The sequence below is a fragment of the Odocoileus virginianus genome, chromosome 8 (genome assembly GCF_023699985.2).
Source record: "Odocoileus virginianus isolate 20LAN1187 ecotype Illinois chromosome 8, Ovbor_1.2, whole genome shotgun sequence".
NCBI classification, from domain to species: Eukaryota; Metazoa; Chordata; class Mammalia; order Artiodactyla; family Cervidae; genus Odocoileus; species Odocoileus virginianus.
The window spans coordinates 13,292,602-13,307,468 of NC_069681.1; the positions used below are offsets into that span (position 1 = coordinate 13,292,602).

At 43.9% G+C, this 14,867-nt stretch overlaps 1 long non-coding RNA gene and 1 pseudogene across 1 annotated transcript in view; one reads left to right on the top strand and one right to left on the bottom strand.

The window, feature by feature from the left end:
* LOC139036211 (uncharacterized) overlaps positions 1-5,586 on the bottom strand; it is a 119,209-nt gene extending 113,623 nt beyond the window's left edge. The window contains exon 1 of the long non-coding RNA XR_011488913.1: positions 5,438-5,586. This is a non-coding gene — a long non-coding RNA (uncharacterized lncRNA). The remainder of the gene's footprint in view (positions 1-5,437) is intronic.
* A 4,696-nt stretch (positions 5,587-10,282) lies between these two features.
* On the top strand, positions 10,283-11,080 carry LOC110131003 (rRNA-processing protein FCF1 homolog pseudogene; annotated as a pseudogene).
* Positions 11,081-14,867: the final 3,787 nt, after the last annotated feature.

Below are 14,867 nucleotides of genomic sequence, written 5' to 3' on the forward strand. Positions count from 1 at the left end.
CCCTGCAGGTAGGTGTTGGTGACAAATTCTTCCAGAATATACAGTGTTCAAGTATCTGGATCCAGCTGAAAATTTTCAAGAACAACAGAGAGGAGAGGGACTTATTAAAAGGTATCATAGTTATGAGTTTAACAAAATCCAGGATTTGGGAAATTCTATAGGTCAAACAGGCCAAGATATTCAACAGATACAGTCCCTACAGAAGAAAGGAATGGAGGAGCCCCACTAGATTAAAAGAGACTTATGTACCACATCAAACATATTTTTTTAGTGGGCCAGATAGACTGTAGTGTTGAGAGAGGCATATTGGATAACAAAACTATAAACACAAGAAAGAGATGACATTTAAAGTTTGATACAAAGGTAAGAGTTGCTGTTAGAGAAGATAGTGCATTGTCATTGGAACAGCATGTAAAGAGAGGTTTTTCAGTAGCTGGCAAAGTTTTATTTCTTTATGGTGGTTGCAAAGGTATTACTCCTAAAATAATTTATAAAACTATACCTTTGTCTTGTGTGTTTTCCATATGTGTATGTTATCTTATAATTAAAAGATACAGAACAGAAATAAATTTAAAATTAGTAAATTTTATCTTCAATATTGAAAAATAATTTTTATAATTCCAGTTTGGAAGTGGTATTTTTCACCTTAGAATGGGATACAAATGTCTTTGGCTTTCCTAATTTTTCTTAAGACTTCAGCTGTCAGTTTTATTGTTCTGCCTGAAGATAATGTGTCCTTTTAACCTTTAGCTGCTTTTAACATTTTTATCTTTTCTCCAATTTTCAGCAGCTTTATTATGGTACATCTTGCCATAGTTTACTTGTAGATTCATAGAGCCATTTCCATATGCGGTTTGAGTCATTCATCAGTTTTGAAAAACTCTCCTCAAATATTGTTCCTACCCATTCTCTTTCTCTCTTTCTGACACTACAATTTTATGTTTATATGTGACAATCATTCCAATTCCAAAGAATGATAGTACCAAAGAATATTCAAACTACCATACAATTGAGCTCATTTCACATGCTAGCAAAGTAATGCTCAAAATCCTTCAATCGAGGCTTCAACAGTATGTGAACCAAGAAATTCCAGATGTACAAGCTGGATTTAGAAAAGGCAGAGGAATCAGAGGTCATATTGCCAGCATCTGTTGGATTACACAAAGATCAAGGGAATTCCAAAAAAAAGCATCCATTTCTGCTTCACTGACTATGCTAAGCGATTTGACTGTGTGAGTCACAACAAACTGTGGAAATTCTTAAAGAGGTAGGAATACCAGACCACCTTACCTGTCTCCTGAGAAATTTGTATACAGGACAAGAAGCAACAGTTAGAATTGGACATGGAACAATGCACTGGTTCAAAATTGGGAAAGGAGTACGTCAAGGCTGTATATTGTCACCCTGTTTAGTTAACTTATGTGCAGAATACATCATGAGAAATGCTGAGCTGGAAGACTCACAAGCTGGAATCAAGATTGCCAAGAGAAATATCAGCAACCTCAGATATGCAGATGATACCACTCTAATGGCCCAAATGGAAGAGAAACTAAAGAGCCTCTTGATGAAAGTGAAAGAGGAGTGTTGGCCTAAAACTCAACATCTCAAAAAACTAAGATCATGGTATCTGGTCCCATCACTCATGGCAAATAGACGGGGAAAAAGTGGAAACAGTGACAGATTTTATATATTAGGCTCCAAAATCACTGCAGACAGTGACTGCAGTCATGAAATTAAGACACTTGCTCATTGAAAGAAATGTACAACTAACTCAGACAGCATATTAAAAAAGCAAAGACATCACTTTGTTGACAAAGTCAATATTGTCAAAACTGGTTTTTCCAGTAGTCATGTATAGATATGTGAGTTGGACCATAAAGAAGTCTGAGAGCTGAAGAATTGATGCTTTTGAATTGTGGTTCTGGAGAACACTCTTGAGAGTCCCTTGGACTGTAAGAAGATCAAACCAGTTAATCCTCAAGGAAATCAACCCTGAATATTCATTGGAAGGACTGATGCTGAAGCTGAAGCTCCAATACTTTAGCCACTTGATATGAGGAGCTGACTCATTGGGGAAAACAAAAAAAACAAAAAACCAACCCTGATGCTGGGAAAGACTGAGGGCAGGAGGAGAAGGGGGTGACAGAGGATGAGATGGGTGGATGGCATTGCCAGCTCAATGGACATGAGTTTGAGCAAACTCCAAGAGATAGTGAACTTCAGCTGTGTCTAATGTGCTCCTAATTCATTTATTGAATTTTCAATTTTATTTATTGTATTTTTTGTTTGTTTTGGTTCACTGACTTGCTTATTACTCTTTTTACAGATTCCAATTGTCTGTTGAAATCCATCTAGTCATTGATTTTCTTTAATATAATTAATAGTATTTAAAGTGTGTGTCTGAGACTCCAGTGTCTATACAGTGTCTACAGCTACTATGGATCTGTTTCTATTGCCTTCAAATGATTTTTGGTCATTGGCTTGTCTCCTGACACACTAGAACTTTTTAAATTGAATACTAGACACTATTCTATGCAAAAATATTGAAATAATTTGAGGCCCCAAGTGGTTATCTTAGCTGGGCAAATCATCATAATCCAACCTAGGGTGAGGCTGCTTTTAGTTTTTGTGAGAGCTAATTTGTACTTACTTTGCCCTTATTCATAGCATTGCCCTCTAGAGTTCAAAATTGAAAACTGACAGTGTTCCTCCTCTTTAGTGGGCCATGAACTCTTAATTTTGTTCCATGAGATTGCTGAAAACTATCTTCAGCCATTTACCATCTTGCAAATGCTTCCAGGAAAAAGCAGAGCTGCATTTTAATCTTACCTCTTTGTATTTACCTTCTCTTTGGAATCTTGTCTAACCTTGCTGCTGTGGTAGATCTTATATTCCTTCAAACAGATTTTTTAAAAAATATTTTATCTAGTTTCTCTCAATTATTCTTTGTGGATAGGTTTGTCTGATAAAAATGAATCCTAATTACAAAGTAATGTCTGTCTTTAACTACTATTTATTGATCATTTACTCAGAGGCCCTATTACTTTTGCATAGCACCCTGGCTTTTCCATTTATAGAATTCTCCACAACTTGTAATTAATTAGATTTATGTTTCCTTGTTTGACATCTGTCTCCCCCTTTAGACTGTAAAAGCAGTGAGGCTGGAAGAATCACATCTGTTTCTATCCGCTTGATATCTAGGTCGTATTAGGCACTCAACTATTTTCAATGAATGAATGCAGGCTTTGGGACTAAGACTTAAAAGCATGTTATGCTATTTAATCTTCATCATAATCATGTAAAGCAGGTATTGTCATGCCTGATTCAGAGAAGAAATTAGAAGAAAATCAGACAAGTGAGCAGCCTCCCTGGGTTACTATATAGTAAACGTTCTGTAAAACTATTCATGGACACTTAATTATCATGCTTTTGAGACATGCAGCCAGTTTTTTATTTTCAATATGTAAGCTATTCAAGCATCCTTTACTTCCTTCTCTTCGCTGTCCCCCTTCCACCTCTTTCTTATTTCCATATCTTGCTTTTGAGTCTTCAATGCTCATAGGCATTTCATTGGGGAGAAAAATGGAAAAATAAAAGACCCAGGAACATGACAACTGAGCAGGTGTCTGTGCTCCAACACACCAAAAGGAGGGCATATTCTCCCCTCCTTTTATGTCTCAGAGGACAGCTTTGGGATCTGGACTCATTCATTTAAAAATTTTTCATTTTGTTAAATAGGCTTTATTTTTTTTTAGAGTAGTTTTAGGTTCCAAGTAAAACTGAGAAGAAAGTATACCCTACACAGACAGACAGACACACACTCAGACACACATACACACAGTTTGTTATTATCCATGGACCCATGCAGACTCATTCATTTTTCTACTGCTGTATGAAACCACCCGGGATTGTGTGTTTGCCCAATGACAGCCATCTTGTGTTAAAAGTCCTCCTTTGACCTGCAGTTAAAAACACCTCTTCCTCTTCGTCAGCATCTATTCTGTACTCAGCGTGCTGCAGTAAAGTTCACTTACCCCTGAACTTTGGCTCTTCCAGTGAATTTCAGGGTTTGCGTGCTCAAAATCAGGCAATTAGCTTTAATGTTGCCTTCTTAAAGGAAATCAGGTATGATCTCTAAAAGCTGTAAGTGACCCCACTGTCAGGGTGAGCCTGGCGTCTTTGAGGCATTGCTCGCACTCACGGCGTGCTCCCCTCCTGCCACCCACCAAGGTCTGGCTCTGTCTGCTCCCACCACGTCTCTGAAGCCTGTCTTCACAAGCCCCATCCCACAACTCTTTTTCTTTTCTCTTTGGCACCATATAACTATCCTTGAACAGGATAGTCATTAACCCCTCCTGAGCTTCAGTTTCTTCATTGGAAAGTGTGAATCAAAAATACCTCCATATAAGTTTGAGTGTTAGTCACTCATTCATATCTGACTCTCTGCAACCCCATGGACTGTAGCCTGCCAGGCTCCTCTGTTCATGGGATTCTCCAGGCAAGAATACTGGAGTGGGCTGCCATGCCTTCCTCCAGGGGATCTTCCCGACCCAGGGATCAAACTCAGGTCTCCTGCATTGCAGGCAGACTCTTTACTATCTGAGCCACTAGGGCAGCCCTTTTGAAATTTGAAGGTGAATTTAAATGTATCCCAATGTGTTCGTGTTCAATGTGCAGTAGATACACAGTAAACATCAGGAATTTCTCTCCCTCTCTCTCCTTACCTGCTCAGGTGTGTTTGGAGGACTGGTGCACAATGGGAAAGACAAAAGTATATAAAAATGTGCTTGGACATAGAGTGTAGTAGAGAGCAATATCTTAGGGATGTTACATTATTTCTGGGTTTGTGAAGGAGGACTGTGAAACAGCCAGAGCAGAGAAGCTGATGGGTAGTGGAAATGCCAGGGAAAAGTCTAAGGGAAAGTGGGGTTCAGGGTCACCATCCTGCCCAGGGATATCATATTCACCTCCAAAGGTCAAGTGAAGCTGTTTCAGGACTATCAGAGGACAATGAGTGGATCCATTTGGCAGCAATGGAGTCCTTGGAAAGTCAGGAGAAGCCTGATAGCAAAACACCTTGAATGTCTCACTGAGGGGGATGGAATTTATCCTGCAATCACTGGGAGCTATTAGGAAACGAGTGATCTGTCACATTAGGACTGAAGTACTTGGGCAGCAATGACTGCAGGGGAAAGAGGCTGGAGGTTGCAGAACAATTATGACAGCTTTGTAACAGTTCTGGTATGAGCTGACCAAGGCCTCACACCCATTGGAAACAATGGGAAGAGAAGGGAAGGATTTATGTTCAAGCACTGTCTTCTAAAATATTCTTGTGGCCTCTTGTTTCAGATTGTCCCCCTCTCGCCATTATATCACAGACTATAGATATTTATATATGCTTTTTTAAAATTTGATGAGTATTAAAAAATCTACTTACAAGTAGAAGAAGATAATAAAATGGTCTTGATTCTGAGAGCTGATTTATGAAATATTGGACTGGGATGAATCAGCAAACCCGTCGTTGTCAAACCCGGCCGCCAACCTCGGCCGCGTCCTCCTGTGGCTGTCGGTGCGGAGGAACAGCTCGCCGGGCAGGGCTGCGCCTGCCTGCTGCGGTCGTGGAACCTGGTGGGCAGCAGGGCGGCCGGCCGCGCGGGCCGCAGGTGCAGCGTGCTGCGGCGGTCCGGGACTCGGAGCGCGGCAGCGGCGTGGAGCGTGTGCCCGGCGAGGTCCCCACCGCGGCCGGCTGAGGTCCCCACCCCGGCCGGCCGTCCTCAGCCTCCTGGTCCGTGCTGCCGCTGCGCCTGCCCTTGCCAGACAGCAGACTCCTCGCACCGGCTCTGAGCTGTGGGCTGGGTGCGCGGCCAGGGCTGTTCCAGCCGGAGAGCCAGCTGCTCCAGGCGCTGCTGGGGCTCCGTGGGGCGCAGGGCGAGCTGCGGAGGCTGGACAGCGGGGTGGAGGCAGGAGTGAGCAGGCTGGACCCCTCCCAAGTCACCCCCAACATCCCGGCTTCAGGGGCACCTGGCTTAGGGGCCTTTCCCATCTGGCGGCATCTCCACTGGCACCTGTGGGTGACTTTGTACGTGGATCATCTCCTTTAACGGGCTTTCCTGGTGACTCAGATGGTGAAGAATCTGCCTGCAGCAGGCCTAGGTTTGATCCCTGGGTTGGGAAGGCCCCGGGGAGAAGGAAGCGGTTACCCACTCCAGTATTCTTGCCTGGAGAATCTCATGGGCAGAGGAGCCTGGAGGGCTACAGACCACAGGGTCACCAAGAGTAGAATACAACTGAGCAACTAACATGCATGCCTCTGCCACTCACCACCAAAGAGAGATACATAATAGAATATAATTAATTGTAAATAATAAAATATAATCAAACCTGGTGCTATTTCACTCAGGAAGCAAAGAGCATAACTATGACAAAGATCATGATTTGTCTTATAGGCAGACTCAGCACAGGCAGAAACAAAAGACTTCTGAACATTAGTGGTGAGTGAGTGTTCCAAAATGGCAAAGGGAAGGTCATGGTGATCGAGAAATAAAGTGACTTGGGGTGGCTCTCTCAGGGGAGAGGGAGACAGAAATGGAGCTGGGAGACCTTCATGCATTTGCTCTAAGTTGCTTCAATTCAGTTCAGTTCAGTCACTCAGTCGTGTCCAACTCTTTGCAACCCTATGAACCGCAGCACACCAGGCCTTCCTATTCATCACCAACTGCCGGGGTTTACCCAAACCCATGTCCATTCAGTCGGTGATGCCATCCAACCATCTCATCCTCTGTCGTTCCCTTCTCCTCCTGCCTTCAATCTTTCCCAGCATCAGGGTCTTTTCAAGTGAGTCGGCTTTTTGCATCAGATGGCCAAAGTATTGGAATTTCAGCTTCAACATCAGTCCTTCCAATGAACACCCAGGACTGATCTCCTTTAGGATGGACTGGTTAGATCTCCTTGCAGTCCAAGGGACTCTCAAGAGTCTTCTCCAACACCACCATTCAAAAGCATCAATTCTTCAGTGCTCAGCTTTCTTTATAGTCCAACTCTCACATCCATACATGACTACTGGAAAAATCATAGCCTTGAATAGATGGACCTTTGTTGACAAAGTAATGTCTCTGCTTTTTAATATGCTGTCTAGGTTCGTCATAACTTTCCTTCCAAGGAGTAAGCGTCTTTTAATTTCATGGCTGCAGTCACCATGTGCAGTGAATCTTGGAGCCCCCAAAATAGTCAGCCACTGTTTCCACTGTTTCCACATCTATTTGCCATGAAGTGATGGGACCACGTGCCATGATCTTAGTTTTCTGAATGTTGAGCTTTAAGCCAACTTTTTCACTCTCTTCTTTCACTTTCATCAAGAGGCTCTTTAGTTCTTCTTTGCTTTCTGCCATAAGGGTGGTGTCATCCGCACGTCTGAGGTTGTTGATATTTCTCCCGGCAATCTTGATCCCAGCTTGTGCTTCCTCCAGCCCAGCGTTTCCCATGATGTACTCTGCATATAAGTTTCTTCAGTCATGTCTGACTCTTTGCGACCCCATGGACTGTAGCCCACCAGTCTCTTTTGTCCATGGGATTCTCCAGGCAAGAATACAGGAGTGGGTTGCCATGCTCTCCTCCAGGGGATCTTTCCGACCCAGGGGTCTAACTCGTGTCTCCTGTGGCTCTTGCACTGCAGGCAGATTCTTTACCCCTGAGTCAGTGGGGAAGGCTGCGAAACCTTTACATTTCACCCTTGATTCTGGAGCCATAGCCCAGCCCTTGCCATCTTGCCCTCGGTATAAGTTGACTGGACACAGGTGGGTGTCTGTGAATATCCAACTGAAGAGCTTAAGGAGGGATTATGTTGCCGTGTTTTGAGGAGCAGAAAGGGATCAAAAAGTGAATCATCCACTTTTGGAAAAAGGTAGACATTTCTGAGAGCTGGGATGACTGAGCTTAGGGACTTGAAAGGGGGCTGTATGGTGAGGGGGACTGGAAACAGGAGGTCACATCAGGAGGACAGGAAGCACAGCTACCACTGGCTGAGACCCCTTCTGTGCCAAGCCCAAGTACTCTTCTGCTGCCGTGCCACCTAATTCTCCCCACCAGAGTGGATGGGGGGGCCCCCACAGCCCCATTTTACATAGAGAAGCAGTGGAGCTCAGAGACCTGCAGGAGGTCATCCATGATCCCACGTGGCAGTGTTGGGACTGAAATCCAGGAATATCTCCCTCCAAGGATCTGTGTGTCTGCCCTTGTTATGCCCTGTCGTGACATTTGACATTATGAAACAGAATGTTTACCAAGGGGAAAATGGCTCCTTCACGCAGTGCCTGTGCCCTGTGTACTGTTAACCTCATCTGAATAGGATTTTTTTTAAAGTCCCAAACCTAACACTCACCCCCCTGCAAAGCCGCCTCTACCTGGCCCATGCCTTCTTGGGAAAAGCTCTTTAGTGTGACTGGCAGGCCTTCAGAATTGAGTGTTTCTGTTTAAAAAAATAATCTGAGTAAAGAATTCAGTCTCACTTTGGACACTCAACTCTTTGGCTTGAACAGACAGAAGGAAGTCCAAATCTTTGAAATCTAGAGAGGGACATTTCTGCAGTGAAGCCGATGTGGCTATTTCACAAGGCACATCTTTTATTGAGGCAGAGGAGGGAATCTCTGTCTCTCGGTGGAAGCTGCCCGCTTCACAGAGAACACCAGCTCCCCTATCTCCGCTGGCTCATCCTGCGAGGCAGTCAGGAAGGCCCACGTGAGAAGCTGCCCCTCCAGGCCCCTGTGACTCCTTCCCTACTGAACTGTGAGCTACTCAAGGTCAGGGACAGGTCGTACTCCTCTAAGAGTCCTGAGTTTTAAACTCTTAATGACTGTTTACATGAGTAAATACATGAATGAAGGTGGCAGGTCCAAAGCTTTGTGGGGAGTGTACCAGTAGGAGTCAGATGTGAATTACCCAGCAGGCCAGATACCTCCCACCCAGATTCCAGAAACGTCTCCCCTCCTTTCTTCTTCCCTCAGTGTTATTCTTTCCCAGCCACTCCCAAGTAAGAGGACATAAAGGAGCTGAACGTGCGATTTGTATCCATACTTCACTCTTTATTTTTTTTTTCCCTGAAACACAACAGGCCCATGCTTGTGAAGTGAGTGAAAGGTCACTCAGTCGTGTCTGACTCTTCGCGACCCCATGGACTATATCCATGGAATTCTCCAGGCCAGAATACTGGATCCTTCTCCAGAGCATCTTCCCAACCCAGGAATCGAACCCAGGTCTCTCACATTGAAGGCAGATTCTTTAACCAGCTGAGCCACAAGGGAAGCTCAGATATGTTCAATTAGCTCCAGATATAGCGTCCTCTGCCACATTTTATTCCTCCAATATTTAGTCCTTGCCTTCCCAGCTGGAAGGAATAGGAATGCGGTTTCAGAATCCTACTTATGTTTATTGCAGGCCGTTATGGCAAAGGGGCTGCCTGCCGGCTGCACCCTTTCTGAGTGTGTGCCTAGTATCTCCTGAGAGCCATCCCCGGGGGCTTACACAGAAGCTCGGAGCTGCTGCCACCACGAGGGTGGGTTATCTGCCTGCTTGGCTTCTCTCTTTTATGAATCTTCATCCACTGCGGCAGAGCTGCCTCAGGGCAAGGCAGCGCCTCCTATACAGAGTTCCAGGTACCTGTGTGGTGCTATGGCCCTGGGCTTGCTTCTTCCACTCTGCGCTCTCCCTGCGTACTCCTTACCAAGGACCCGCTGAATAGTAAGGGAAATGATTTTGAGGGAGGTTGGTGACCAGACAGACTCAAGGATGAAGTGCCTGATCTTGCAATTGGGCAACTTACTTTTTCTGTCTCTACTTTTCCCCCTTCTCATCTATCAGATGAAGCTAAGCATCCCAACGTTGCATGCTGTCATCATCATTAAAGCTGTGGTTCTCAACACTGGCTGCGCATTGGGATTCTGTGTGTGTGTGCGCTCAGTCCTGTCCAACTCTTTGTGACGCCATGGACAGGAGCCCGCCAGACTCCTCTGTCCATGGAATTTTTCAGGCAGGAATACTGGAGTGTGTTGCCATTTCCTCCTCTAGGGGATCTTCCCAAGCCAGGGATCAAGCCCACATCTCCATCTCCTGCACTGGCTGGTGGATTCTTTACCGATGAGCGACCTGGGAAGCCCGGGATTCTCCGGGGAGCCTTAAAATGCCCATGCCTGGGCTTCTCGTGAATCAATGAAGTCAGAACCTTTGGCAGGTGGGCCTAGATATCAGTATTTTAAAGTTCCCCAGGAGGATTCCAGAGGTAACAAGAGCATGGCGTGAACATGGGGAAGCAAAAGAAAACACGGAAGTATGAGACCATGAAGCAAATGCTTAGTCTCAGAGATCAGAGGCTTAAAGAAAAGGATAGATTAAAACCAAAAAAGAAAGAAAAGAAAGATTCCAGTGCACTCAAGGAAAGAGAAGTCCCCCAACACCCTTCCTGCTTATTCTTCCAATATAACACACAGCTGGGCCCACCTTACCACATCCTGGTCAATACCAACTTTATCAACTTTTCCATTAAAGCCAAACTGGACTTAGTGCAGTCAATGACGGACTGTCTGTATGCCAAGTATATCCCTTGTATAACTGACTGCATAATGGCTGAAATTGAGAAATTGGGGCAGAAGTATAGAGTGGCTTTAAGGATTGCCAAGGATCCAAGATTTGAACGATTACCATGTACACACAAAGGAACCTGTGCAGATGACTGCTTAGTGCAAAGAGTAACTCAGCACAAGTGTTACATTGTGGCCACAGTTGACCGGGACCTTAAAGGAAGAATCCGGAAGACCCCTGGAGTTCCCATCATGTACATTTCTAACCATAGGTACAACATTGAGCGGATGCCAGACGATTACGGAGCCCCTCGGTTCTAAAGAAAAGAGAAAATTTCTCCATCTTCCTTTGACCCATTTTCTCTTTTGCCAGTTCACTAAACATGCTATAGTGTGAATTACTATTGCATTCACCCACTTGCTCTATAGTGAGCTGAGTATAGTTAAATATACTCACTTTTCAGTGTTGTCTTTAAAATTAAATTTTGTGTCATTTAAAAAAATAAAATAAAGTTCCCCAGGTAGTTCACATGGGTACCCAGGTTGTTATCACTAGATTAGAGGTGATGTATATTACTTGAATGACATAGCACCTTCTAAACAATAATTAATAAATGATACCAATAGTATTAATACTATTATTGTTCTTTCATTATTTCTGCCCTTAACCTTACCTCTGTCAAGAAAAGAAGTCTGGTTATATTGAAATTGTAAATAACAAAAACACTTACAAGTGATTATCACTTGGCCTCTAAGCTACTCGGTGAGACAATGAAAGTGACCTGCAACAGCCAGTCAGCTGTGACGACCCCATTCTTTAAAATATGTGCATGCATTCCCACACATCCCATGGCGTGACTTCTCATCCAGCAGGCTTCATCCAGCCTGGGTCTGTGCCAATGGAAACACTTCCCGTTGAAGAGCCCAGTGCCCTCGTTTCCAGGTGCGGATGGCAGGCAGCTGTCTACTTTCACATCCCAAGTTACCTTTGCTCTGCAGTAAATAGATGAGTCACAGTTGGTCCCAGCAGGTCAGCTAACAAGCAGCTCTGGGCCATCCTGTCTGGTGGCTTAGGCTATTGGGACAATGCCCTTGGTGCCTATGAGGGAGTCATAAAGTTGGGTTTGACACTCTTTAAACTTATCTTTGTTTGCTGATTGTTTGGCTAGAGGGACTGCTGTTGAGTTATTCCTGGCGTCTATGGACCCTGGATGATAAGCATAATTAGGGTGAAAGGCAGGCAAGCAGCCCTTCATTAACTGAAGCAATGGGTCAATAGATTAGTGCAGACAATTGACATGTGTAGACAGGCCCTATTTCCACTTTGGATGTACGTTTACTGTCTTTCTCCAGACTAAATATGTTTTGGGTGTTCCTGGCAGAAGAGTAGCCTGAAGGTTAAGGTTTCTACCTGGTCCATCCCTATCTGAGTGGTGGGGTGAGGCTAGCTTGGGTTTTAAGCCTACTATTTAAATTTCTCTCAAAGCCACCCATTTCTTTGCCTTTATCCAAGTTGGGACCAAAATCATCAAGAGATGATGCATTAATGCCTCTTAGTAGGACCCCGCCACTCCCTCTTGCCTCACAGAGCAGTCAGAATGATGCTTTCTAATCTCAGATGGGAACATTCCTCTTCCCTACCTGAAACCCGCTGGCAAATCCCCCATCATTCTCAGGATCAAGCTTCACCCTTTGACATGGCCTCCAAGCCGACATCAGAATCTGGCCACCATCCCACCTTTCCATCTCTTCCCGCTACCAGCTCTTTGAACCACAATCTTTCACCTGTCTGGAGCACTTTCTCAAGTGCAGCTGATGCCTAGAATTCTTCACTTCTCATTTCCTTAAGGAAGTCTTTCCTTCTTCCTCCTGTGAGTTCCTGATATATGATTCCTTCACTCTGAGTTTCTGATCCTAACACTTCTCAGGTTTTGTTGTTACCACTTGTTCAACCAGAATTTAAGTTCGGTTATGGAGGGACCCTATCCACACTCATGTCTGTGCCTCTTCCCTCTGTATTCTTAACATCAAGTGGGTGTCTGCATTTCAAATAAACCCTGTAAAGACTTGCCAAACGCAGATCTTTGTAATCCCTTAACAGGTTCACCAGAAAAGGTCAAAGCAATGGAGGAGCCGAAGGAGCGGGATATAATTTGAGAAGAAGCAACACATGTTATTATTCTACATAGCAATCAAAGAGCCAATAGCTACCTACATTGTGTGACATGCCTACAATATGTAAGGTACAATGTTAGATTTTTTTAAAAACAGCTTTGTTGAAATATAATTGATAAAAAGAAAACAAAATCATTATGATATATACATCACCTCATTCCAGTTAGAATAGCTATTGCTTGGAAAAAAAAAAGAAGACAAGTGTTTTCAAGGATGGGGAGAAGTCAAGACCCTTATGCACTTTTGGTGGGAGTATAAAACGGTGCTGCCACTACTGAGAACAGTGTGGAGGCTCCTCAGAAAAGTATAAGTAGAACCACTACATGATCCAGCAATCCCACTTCTGGGTATGGATTCAAAATAAGATACTTTATAAAATATTCATTTCATTGGTCACTATAATTGTCTTCAAATAATTCTTTGCTGGACCTTCACAGGGTGAGACCATCGTTGATTACTAAGAAGGATGGGCATAATAGCTGACAATTATTTAGTACACACCGTGTGCCAGGCACAACCACACTATGGGTAAGGTGCTATTATTACTCCCATTTTGTGGATGAGGAAACCGAGAAACACAGAGAACGAAGCCATTTGCCCAGGGCCATAGAGCTGGGCCCACATGTGAAATCGGACACTGCTATTCCAGGGCAGGCACCTGTTACACTGTCTGCACGCTGCCTCCAAGAACTTGGGAGTCTCCACGTTGGCAAGAAGATATCACAGGCTGAGGATGTAACACAGATGTTCCATCCTCCTTCCAAGAGGCAGAGTGAGGCCTGACTTCAGAACATGAGGGTGAGGCTTCATTTCTCAGTTCCATGAATTATTTCTGAGGAGTTTATTGTATTATCAGTGACTAAGGAACTGAGGCCATGAGGAAACACAAAGGTGTTTCATTACAAATGGTGTAATCTTTAACTTTATTTAGAGGACCTGGAACTCTGTGGCTTCCCACCCACTCTGTGACCCAGAATTGTGCTGATCTGAAAGTACTGCATGACTTTGGGGAAGTGGTTATCAATCGACACAGCCGCAAGGGCTCTTGGCGGGAGCCAAGGAAGCCCACGGGTCTGGCTGTTTCCACGCCAGCCTCCTGGTCTGGAGAATTTGCACAATGTTTGCTTTCTCCAATTGAAGTCGAGAGCACAATGGGAACATTATTAGAGGCCTTTCCCCTTTAATTAAATTTCCTGCAAGGGGCATCTGCTAGTTTTTTCTAGTTTTGCTGGCGCTGCTTGTATGCTTGGTGCAGATTCACCGCCTCTGAGCAGGGTTATTTGCCTACTAATTATTAAAGAGATGCAGATGTTCTGAGGGCTCAGCTGCCGACAGTCTTGTGATTATTACTATTTGTTGGTCAGGTGTCCTCTTCCCCATGTTTTGTAGGCCTGGTTACTGGGGTCGTATTGACTTCCACTAATAAAATCACTTGCTCTATTGCTAAGTTTGGTGACAATTTCTGTCGTGATTAACTCTTTCCGACTTCTTGAACCTGAGAAGTAGACTATTCTACTACAAGGACCTCAAAAATATTAGATATACCCTCCTTTTGATAATAGCACATTTTTATGAAGAGTTAGATACCTTCTAGGCATTCTCATTTAATTTTTACCACATCCTGATGTGTACTTACTGTTACTGTGTCCACTGTATGGATGAGAATACTGAACTTGCAATGTTTGTTTGTTTTTAAGTGACCTATCAAATGTCACACAATCAGGAAGTAGCAAAACTGGTATCTAAACTCATGCAACTGACTTTAAGAGCCTATGGGTCTAACCACTGTGCTGTACTATTCTATCTTACTTCCCTGTACTATTTTTGAGTTATTTTATCCATTAGAGTGGTAGCCATGAATACTTGATTGTTTGTTCATCAAAAATACGGTCCAGAGTAATGTCTTTTCCAGCATCATTCAATTTCTGTTAGACACATTCTCTTTCAACTCCCAGCACACACACAACTATGCCCGCATATATCCCTCCAAATTCAGGCAAATAAACTCTGATGCATTTTTCACTTCATAGAATCAAATTGTTCTCTTTCCCATTCCTTATCAATTCTTCCATGGTGATTTAAAACCTATTCCTTGTAGGCCTTTTTGGAAGCTAGGGTGACCCT